Here is a 9,575-nt window from a genome sequence, read left to right as displayed (position 1 = left end):
ATTCATTAACATTTGCAATTAAATTAAATGATAAGAATAGATTAATTAAATGATAAGAATATATTAAACCCATCTTTCTAATAGCTTTGAACGGTGAACTCTTCAATGCTAAAATTGAATCTCGTCAAGTGTTTTCTTTAGATTGTGGTAATCTTCAAAAGAAATGTACTGATATTGACGATTAAGGTTTTAAAATTGAATCGATTATTTGTTTGATTTTCAGATTTATGCTTGGAGATTGACTTACATTGAGAAGAAGATATTAGGTTTAGAATTTTTTTCTTCAGGGAGAGTGGTTTTGGACATGGAATGAAAAAGTATTAACTGGGTTAAAATAAGCATATATATATATATATATATTGGTGATGGTTATTTTCAACAGTGAAATATATTAATTTGGGTTGAATCATTAAAATAATGCATTAACCATTTTAAAATTTGGTGAATTAGAACCTCCTAATACTAAGCTTTGAGGAACAAGACTGATGAGTCTAAAGTCCAACATATAAGGGATCAAACATTATTTTTTTAAACTTTTGTTAGCGTTATTTTTTTTTATATATTTTTTTTCATCTTTCCCACTTTCTGGTAGTCTGTTCGTAGTACTCTGTATCAAAATGAACGAAAATAGCATCCTTTAACCTCTCTCTTCAACCTATCAAAATTCAGAAAATCCTTTAACCTAAAAGCGCCGCCTGCTCCAATATGTACCCATGAGCGCCGATTGGAGCAGAACTTCCAAATCTGTTATCAACTCTTTAGTATTTTTCTCTTCTTCTGCTTTTCTAGTTTTTGATTTGATCTTTACAAACTGTTATTTTTTGGTTTGGATTTAGTTTTCGAAACTTTTCCTTTGGGTTCAGACAAATTTGTTGGTTATCATCTTCCCTTTTATTTTCTCCGGATCTGTTACTGTTTTGATTTGTTGAGTATTGGTTGGATTAGATTATGCTTTTTCACATCTAAAGAAGAGATGATAACACAGTCAATATTTATCAGTTCCGATCTCCGACCAAGTAGCAGCACCATCTTCTTCTTCGACATCTCTTTTTTTGATTTCGGCTTTATCGATTTTCTATTATAGCTTTAAATTTACCTGTTCATTTTCTGATTTATCTATTTTAAGTTTTAGCTTTTGGGAATGTGTCAGAATTGATTCATTGTTATCTCAGTTTCGTAATCTTTCCTCTACATCTGATTACTTGGGCAGTTATTTACGGTTAGTTGTATGTTGGACTGGCCGGTGATGTACTTAATCCATATCTATTTCACATAATCTTTTCACCATCACCAACAAGCTCAATAACAACTCAAGTAATAGAAACAAATACAACTACAACCCGTTCAAGATCATCATCAATCTCATCTAATACCACAACTATTACAACTTCTCCAAAGTCGAGTCGACCCAAATTTTTCCTTTACAGACACTTGAAGACAGATTTGGATTACTGCCGCTACCTAAGACACTTTGGATACTACTTGGTTACTGTTACTATTAGTTGGGTCATTGCTAACTTGATTGAATTAGGAAATCTAAACTTGAAAAACTCTGGTTCATGTTGTTTACATGTTCCGATGAACATTTGGTTGGATTTGATCCAATCATAGCCTTGTGCTATGTTACATCCTGGTTTTGTCGTCAAAATCAGTTTGGCCCTGTTTGTTTGGTGCTCTCCATTGCGAGAGAGAGTATACGGTACTTTGAAACTGTTTTTAATTCTGAAATGATAGATTTGATAGGCAATAATTGGTGGAGATACTATAACTTTTATGACTTTTGTATGATCTTGAAAATTCTCCGTAAAGTTTCAAATTTGGTAAATCGGAGTGACCAATATATCTTTCGAGGCTAGCCTTTTTTTCGGGAAAAACAAACAAACAAAATACACGGTAATTTCTTCTTCCTTTTCCCCCTCCCTCACCATTACACTTAGACATTCTCCCTACCCTACGTGACACCATGGTGGGGCCACTATGTGGTAGGGCAGTCGCTCTATCCTTAGGCTGAGTGTAGTGGAAGAGGTAAGGTACGAGTTGCAGAATGACGCAACGTCACGCTGAAGAGAGGCCTGAGTGTAGCGGTGGGGGAGAGCACGAATTAGTATGAAAGAGTGTAAATTGTATAGTAGGGTGTAACAGGGGTGTAGACTAAAAAGGTCAAACAAATATTTATTTTCAGCGAGAAGTGGGAATTCGCTTCAAACATTTGAGCGATGCCCCAGGCCTCGCTCTAAAGCGATGTCTACACCCTCGCTGAATTTTACAAAAGCGTCCGTCCCATCGCTTTTTCGTTTTTTCTGGCGATGTCCAAAACCTCGCCTATTTTGAAATTCTCGCTACGCTTACCTGCTTTTGAACAGGAAAAAAAAGGGACGACTTTTTTTAAAACCTTTCTGCTGAGATGTCGCTTTTATTGCCATCTTTTAATCCACTACACTACACTCACCCTCGTACCCAGCAATAACCTCAAATGTAAGAAAATCTTTTTAACCGAGACTCTCAACCCCAGGCCCATTGCTTTTAGTACTCCCAGAAGACGCTGCCCAACGGGGTCACAGCCCAAGTCACCCGAGGGTGCATTAGTACTTTTCTTATCCCTGACAGAATCTATAATAATCAAGTCTAAATTTATGGTTTCTGAACTGTGCTACAAAGTACAACCTAAAACGTCTTCCTTTTGGAGATTGCTTTGCTTCCGAGACTAACGAAATCGAGAGAGATGAGATCCTGATTTAAGTATGGAAGGATTCTGAGAAGGTGATTCTATTCTGTATTTTCAGATTTAATTTATTTATTTTTAATTTATATTGATATTGATTATCAGAAGAATCCATGTTCAAGTGGGATCCGCATATATTAATGAATTCGGAGATTTGATTATATTTAGCGATGCAGAAGTTTGTTTTTGTTGTAGTAAAACTCAAAACTTTTCAGAGGAAGGTTTCCCAAACCAGATCTCATTCTAAAAACAGATCCTTTTTCTCTATTTTTACATGTACAAGAGGCATCAACAGTAGGTTGCATTAAAACTCAAAACTTTTCAGAAGAAGGTTTCCTCTACCTATAAGAGGCGTCAACAATGGTGTGAGGTATATAGAAAAATTCCGCAGTTGGTCAGAGGATTGACCATCGTTCTTGAAGGATTTTTTTTCTGTGGGTGTTAATTTTATTTTTTTGTTAATGGAGGATCTTCCGAAAGATTTGAGATTGGAGATCTTTTCTCGGCTTCCTCCAGAGCCTCTTTTGAAGTGCAAACTTGTATGCAAAACATGGGAAAGTATCCTCTCTCACAAAAAAGTGGGTATTCTGTTCTTGTTTCGATCTGGATGGGAAAGAAACCTTCATCTTTACTATGGAGATTATGAAGAGATTTTTAGTAAGATTAATTCTGAAAAGGAGGACTGCTCATTCAAAACTCTTACAAAGATTAATCATCCTGGCATTAACCTCCGAGATCGCCATTCATTCGTGGATCAAATGGTTGGTTCCTGCAATGGTTTGGTTTGTTTTCGCGTACCCCATCACCAAGTCAATGATCCCGTCTACATCTGCAATCCCATCACTAGGGAATACATTAACCTTCCCCGCCTGAAATACAAAAAGGGTTGTCAGTGGATTTGGCTATCAACCTTGAAGTAACGAGTACAAGGTCATTCGCATCCATTACCGGGACAGAAATGAGTATTATTTGCCAGTCACCAAAGGATTTGTTGAGATATACACACTTGGGAAGGACGCTGGGTGGAGAAGTCTCGGAGAAGTTACCTACTCGTTGCATAAAAGAGGTGTTCTTGCAAATGGATCAATATACTGGGCTGGCTGGATTACGATAAAAACAAAATTGTGGCTTTTGATTTGACAGATGAAAAGTTCCAATGGCTCCCAGCTATGCCACCATGTTTTGTTGGAAGTGAGCATGCCGACTACCAAATCAAGGTGTTGGGAGGGGATTTATGTCTGGTTCATTTAGTCAATGGCCAATTGGACATATGGTCATATAAAATTAAGCAGAAGGAAACGGATGATAAAGAAGAAGGGAATCGATCCTGGAGTTGGAATCTGGAGTTTCATATGCCATGCTCAATTATGAACGGCAACAACTACTATGAACCTTTCGCGCTCACAAAGAACAATGACGTTTTAATGTGGAATGGAAGAAGCCTCTCTTGTTATGACAGGAAAACTGAAACTATAAATGACATGCTGGATGAAGAAGTGAACGACTTGCGCAATTTTCAAGGAATCCCACATATGAACAACCCTCTTTCAATGAAATCCCTAGGTGGAAAGGTAAAGACTAGAAAAGACGCTAACAAGAAAAAGAAAAGGGAAAAAAACGGTTCAGTCTAAAACCCCACTAAATACCCCACTAAATAGAACAGTTTAGTCCAGACCTAGTTGACTAGGTACAGTTAAATCCAAAAATTGTGTAAAGACGCTGCTGACCTCCACACGTGTTTCATAAAGCACACGTGCAGCGAGTTGGGACGGTTTTGTAACTGACGCATTCAACCTGGGAATGACACGTCAGCAATTTTAAATAATATAAAAAATAATTAAAAACAATTTATCTTTTAAACCGCTCGTCCCAAATCGACAAACTTCATATATTTGGAAAGTATTTTCCGAGAGCTACAAAAAGAGTACCCATATGACTATATAATTTTCATTTTTTAAAAATTTTAATTTACATTTGTGTGTACAATTATGTACACCGATGCAAAGATCCAAAAAAATCCAAAATCCATGATAACCAGACTGCCACCCTAGTCCGCACAGACTGAGAAAAATATCAACCATGCCAAGCTCCAGTTGGATAACATCCATAATAGCCGGACTGCATTGAGGACGAAACAATGAATATAAGAAAATCGCAACTTGAAAAGAAAGTGATTATCCTTTCACCAACATCCACATAAGAAAACAAAGCAAAAAAACGATCAAAATAAAAACTTAGTTTATGGTCAGAGACACGATCCATGTGGGCATTACTACACAAACTTAATATGGTTTCGAAATATCCCAGTACATTGATTCATTGCACTTTACTGAAAAGGAGATTACTAACACGCACAACAGATCAATCATACTCACACCCAGACCTACTTTTTCATGAGAAGCATATTGGTGCATCAATGTATTCATCCATGTGAAACATTCCTAAAACCAATCCTTCATAGCCACAAACAAACCTACTTTTTCACTGAAAATACACGGGTGCACCAATGTATACACCCCTGCAAACACATGCATAAAATCGATCATTCATATTCACACTCGGGCACGCTTTTCCATGGGAGTTATACAGGTACAACAATGTGTACACCCATGCAAAACATGTAGAAAAACGATCATTCACAACCACACACAAACCTACTTTTACATGGGAATGACAGAGGTGTACCAATACGTACACCGCTTCAAAACATGCATAAAGATGATTATTCACAACCACAAAAAAACCTATTTTTTCATGGGAATTACTTCCTACAGGTGCACCAATATGTACACCCTTATAAAACAAGGGGAACCTACTTTTTCATAAGATTTACACAGGTGCACCAATATGTACACCACTGTAAAACATGCACAACACCAATTATTCATATTAATGGTAGCTCAAGGAATGAGACCTAAAAACTACAACCTATGTTTTACCTACAAGTATACAGGGTCTTGATGAAGATAGACTGTAAATAGAGGTTTGTCCACGGGGACTTGGAGGATTTGCTAAAGTTTTCTAAATTTCTAAAGTTATCTGAATTCAAAAGAAGGTACTAAGGTTTTTGATTCCACTACTTGACCCTAGGCTAAGGAAATTATGATGCAATGTATGTCTTGTTCTTTCATGAAAGACTACAATGAGGATTCTACTAACTATCCTAACCAAATTACCCCTAGCATCAGTTGTCTTTAATCAGCACAACTAATCACAAGCATTTAGCTCCTCTAGCTAGTTTAGCTTAAGGCAATCTCTCTAGTGGATTGAATTCTTGGCCAAAGACCTAGCTCCACTCCTAGTATCAGCTGTCTTCTAACAGCACAGGTGATCACAAGCAGGTAGCCCAAATGGCTAAGCATTCATCCTAAGGCAATTCAGCTCAATAAAAGAACATACAAATACATTAACATTCCTAGCATATGATCAAGAGCTTCCTCTAAACCCTAGCAAGTGAATTAGAACATGGACATGCTTGTAATCATGATACTAACAGGTATAAACATGCTCCACATTACACAACATACAATTCACATTCAACCTTTATGCATAAGAGAGATTCAACATGGATGAATTGAAAATGAATTTTGAAATTAATATTGAACTGCAAATGTTGCTCACTGGCTAGCCCAGAGATCCGAATTTCACAACCCCTAACACCTTTTTATAGTTACAACAAAAAAAATTCCAAAATCCCCAAATCAGTGAAATTAGGGTTCTGACAAAAAGTGAGATTAAATCACCTAATACATTGAAAACTACTCGAAAACTTTCACCCATGCCCCTAATTAGACGTACACTAACTTTCCCCCAAAAATCCCCAATTTATGAAATTAGGGTTTTACAAAAAATCCTTACCTAATCTCTGAAAACGACTGATAGCTCTCACCCATGCTTCCTTCTCGTCTGCTGATGTTACCCATGCCTTCGATTTATCCTCTAACCTCACCTATTTCATCAACTCCTAACCTAAGGTTCCTGTGAGATGAAACGATTAGGAGGTGATGTTATAAGTGGCTAGAAAGGTAGGTCTTGGTTGTTAGAAGTGATGATGGCTCGAGTGGTGGTGGTTGAGTGATTTGTGGGTTATGGTGGTGGTGATGGAGACAGCGTCACTGTTGCAGAAGAGGGGAAGAAGGAGATGGCTCGATGGGTTTTGGCTAGGGTGTGTTTGTTTTGGGTATAGGGTATTTGGTTGTTTGGGTGTTGAGCAGACCCATCAAATCTCGATGTTTTGTGAGGGGAATCCGTAGGATGATAGGATGAGGGAAAGATCCAACGATGTGATGTAAATGGATGTGGATCGACCGTTGGATATGGAATACATCAAAACTGACGGTCCAAGATGGAGTTAGGTGTTGTAGTGTTTGACAGGAGCTTCAGACTTCGATGCACGACGATGAAGCGACCGTAGGATGCTGAGATGATCCAATCTGACGGCTGAGGATGAATGCGGGTATTGATATTGGTAATGGGTTTGGGTGAGGGTTTTGGGCCTTGGGTATGCCAAGCCCATATCTTCTTTAAGAACAATTCTTCCTCTTCAAGCCCACTTCTAGCCTTTTGGTCTTGTGCACAACATTCTTCGCGGCTTCCTTGTGTAATTCCTCCCGGCTTTTCACTACTTTTCTGCTCTTTTCGCTCCGCTATTCATCCAAACTTTATTTATTACCTAAAAATGCAAAATTAATTAATAAAAATATTTATTCTTGAAAACAATGAAAATACAGAATATGGGATAAAATGTAGAATTGATGCACAAAATATGAGTTAAATGCCAAGAAAAATATATAAAATATGCACTTTTTAGCACTCATCAATTAACAATCAACAAGCGTACAACTATATACAAGTATACATACTACTATTACTCACCACTGTTCTCTTCCTTGACTTACCTATTGTTTTTTTACTTGAGTAATAATGATGAGCTTAAATCATTTCAATAATTGAGGAGAGAAATTTAAAGTAAAAAGGAGACAAGGTTGTGAAATTTACCGGAGAGACACAACACAGATGAAACATGTAACCAGAAATGAAGGACCATAGGTAATGAAGATATGATCCCATTTTACCTGCATCACACGGTTATATGGCAATATTATGCGGGGTATATATATTGGGAACCAGAATTCTGCTAGATGCGTCATTTGATAACCTCGGATAAAAACATATGCTCAAGAAAATGGATTGACACAATGAACTACATCTAATCCACCATCTCAGTTCCTACAATAAGATTATTTCTAGGATGAAAATGGCAGTGAAATCCACCTGCACTCATCTTGTTAAAGGTGTATCAATATGTACACTTGTATTACAGGTGCACCAATTTGTACACTTGTATTACATGTGTACAATTATGTACATATTATCAATCAACATGTGTAAAACAATGTACACATTAACAACAGGTGTATAATTATGTACACATTAAGAATCAATATGAACTTACCAAAGTCTCACTGGAAGCCCTATGTACAATGTCCTTCAGTAAACTATGAATCTGTGATCATAACACAATGTGTAAAATGAAAGATAAATTCCAAAGATACGATCTTATCACACAGTAAATCACAAGAAAAAAAGAGATAATCAACCACTTGTAAACAAACAAATACTTCTCTATGTTTGTCAGTTAGGGTGGGGAGATCGATATGGATTTGAGAGACGTGCAAAGTGAACAATGCACCATTACAGCTAGCTAAGGAAGCTAATTTGATTAATACACCTTATTATATTATTGGTACAACCATAATCACGAGCAATTCAAAACACTAGCTATTAAGTGCACTGAATCTACAGTTCACGTATATAGCTTTCTACTTAATTAATAAGCAAAGCAGTGCCCACAAGTTAAATTCTACGCTTTCCAAACTAGTAAAACAACAAAACATTATTTGTGACATTTCAATTAAGTATGTCCCACATATATACAAAGTGAACTTGCACCCATAATCATTTTATCTGGTGGACCAATAGTACAGGTGACCGTGATGCAAGAACAACATGTTGTGCACCAATTTTCCCATCAATAGTATTGATTGTGATATCATCTTGAGACACCAAAAAATTAAAGCAAGCTATAAAGAACCAACAAGTGGGATAATAACTCAAAAGTCTTAATTTAGCAGAGAAGTAAGATTCATTTTGGCCAAGAAAAGATTATCATATATATAGTTTGGGGATTCAAACTAACAATTTTTCTTTAACTTAACGTGTCTTCCACTAATTTTGTTGATCTTGATGTCATCGTCTTACTTGCAGACACATCAATCTCCTTTCATTTCATGTTAAAAATCGGGTCATGGAAATTTTAACAAACAACACTAAAGAGTATCCATAATTTCCCAACTGGTGATTCCAATTCAAGAGGACCAAGTGGTGAAGATAAAGAACCAGAACAAGAACCAGATGATGATGCTCTAATAAAAATTGAATACCTCCTTCTTCTGCTCCTATGAGATTGTTTTGGTACAAAAATTCTGTAAATTCTTAGTTCTAGAACAAGGTTTGGAAATCGGGATAATATCTTGTTATACTACTGGCGTGCAATGATACAAATATATATAAAAAATAAGACTTTCTAGTAGTTATATATGACAACACCTAATATTGGTAAGCATACAAAGGAAAACAATTTGAGCATCGAATAGAACTAACGTAACCAATTAATGTCAATGAACCAAGAAAACAACAAAACGTAGATATAAGTTGAATCATATAAGTCATACAAATGGTTACCCGTGGGTCGATAATGAATTTTGGACATTAGAAATGAGACATTCCTATTACCATAGAGAAATTTCGTCAACCAGCTAGCCATCAACAGTGTTTTTTAAGTTCTTCGTAT

General features: G+C 36.5%; 1 long non-coding RNA gene across 1 annotated transcript; it reads left to right on the top strand.

Annotated features, from left to right (window-relative positions):
* The first annotated feature begins 2,659 nt into the window (after positions 1 to 2,659).
* Positions 2,660 to 4,582, top strand: LOC113356299. Its single transcript, XR_003362921.1, has 2 exons — positions 2,660 to 3,092; positions 3,190 to 4,582. It is a non-coding gene; the product is annotated as an uncharacterized LOC113356299 (long non-coding RNA).
* Positions 4,583 to 9,575: the final 4,993 nt, after the last annotated feature.

This window comes from Papaver somniferum, chromosome 3, assembly GCF_003573695.1.
Source record: "Papaver somniferum cultivar HN1 chromosome 3, ASM357369v1, whole genome shotgun sequence".
Lineage (NCBI taxonomy): Eukaryota > Viridiplantae > Streptophyta > Magnoliopsida > Ranunculales > Papaveraceae > Papaver > Papaver somniferum.
Note: the sequence above shows the minus strand (reverse complement) of the source record. Positions and strands in the feature narration are given on the sequence as shown.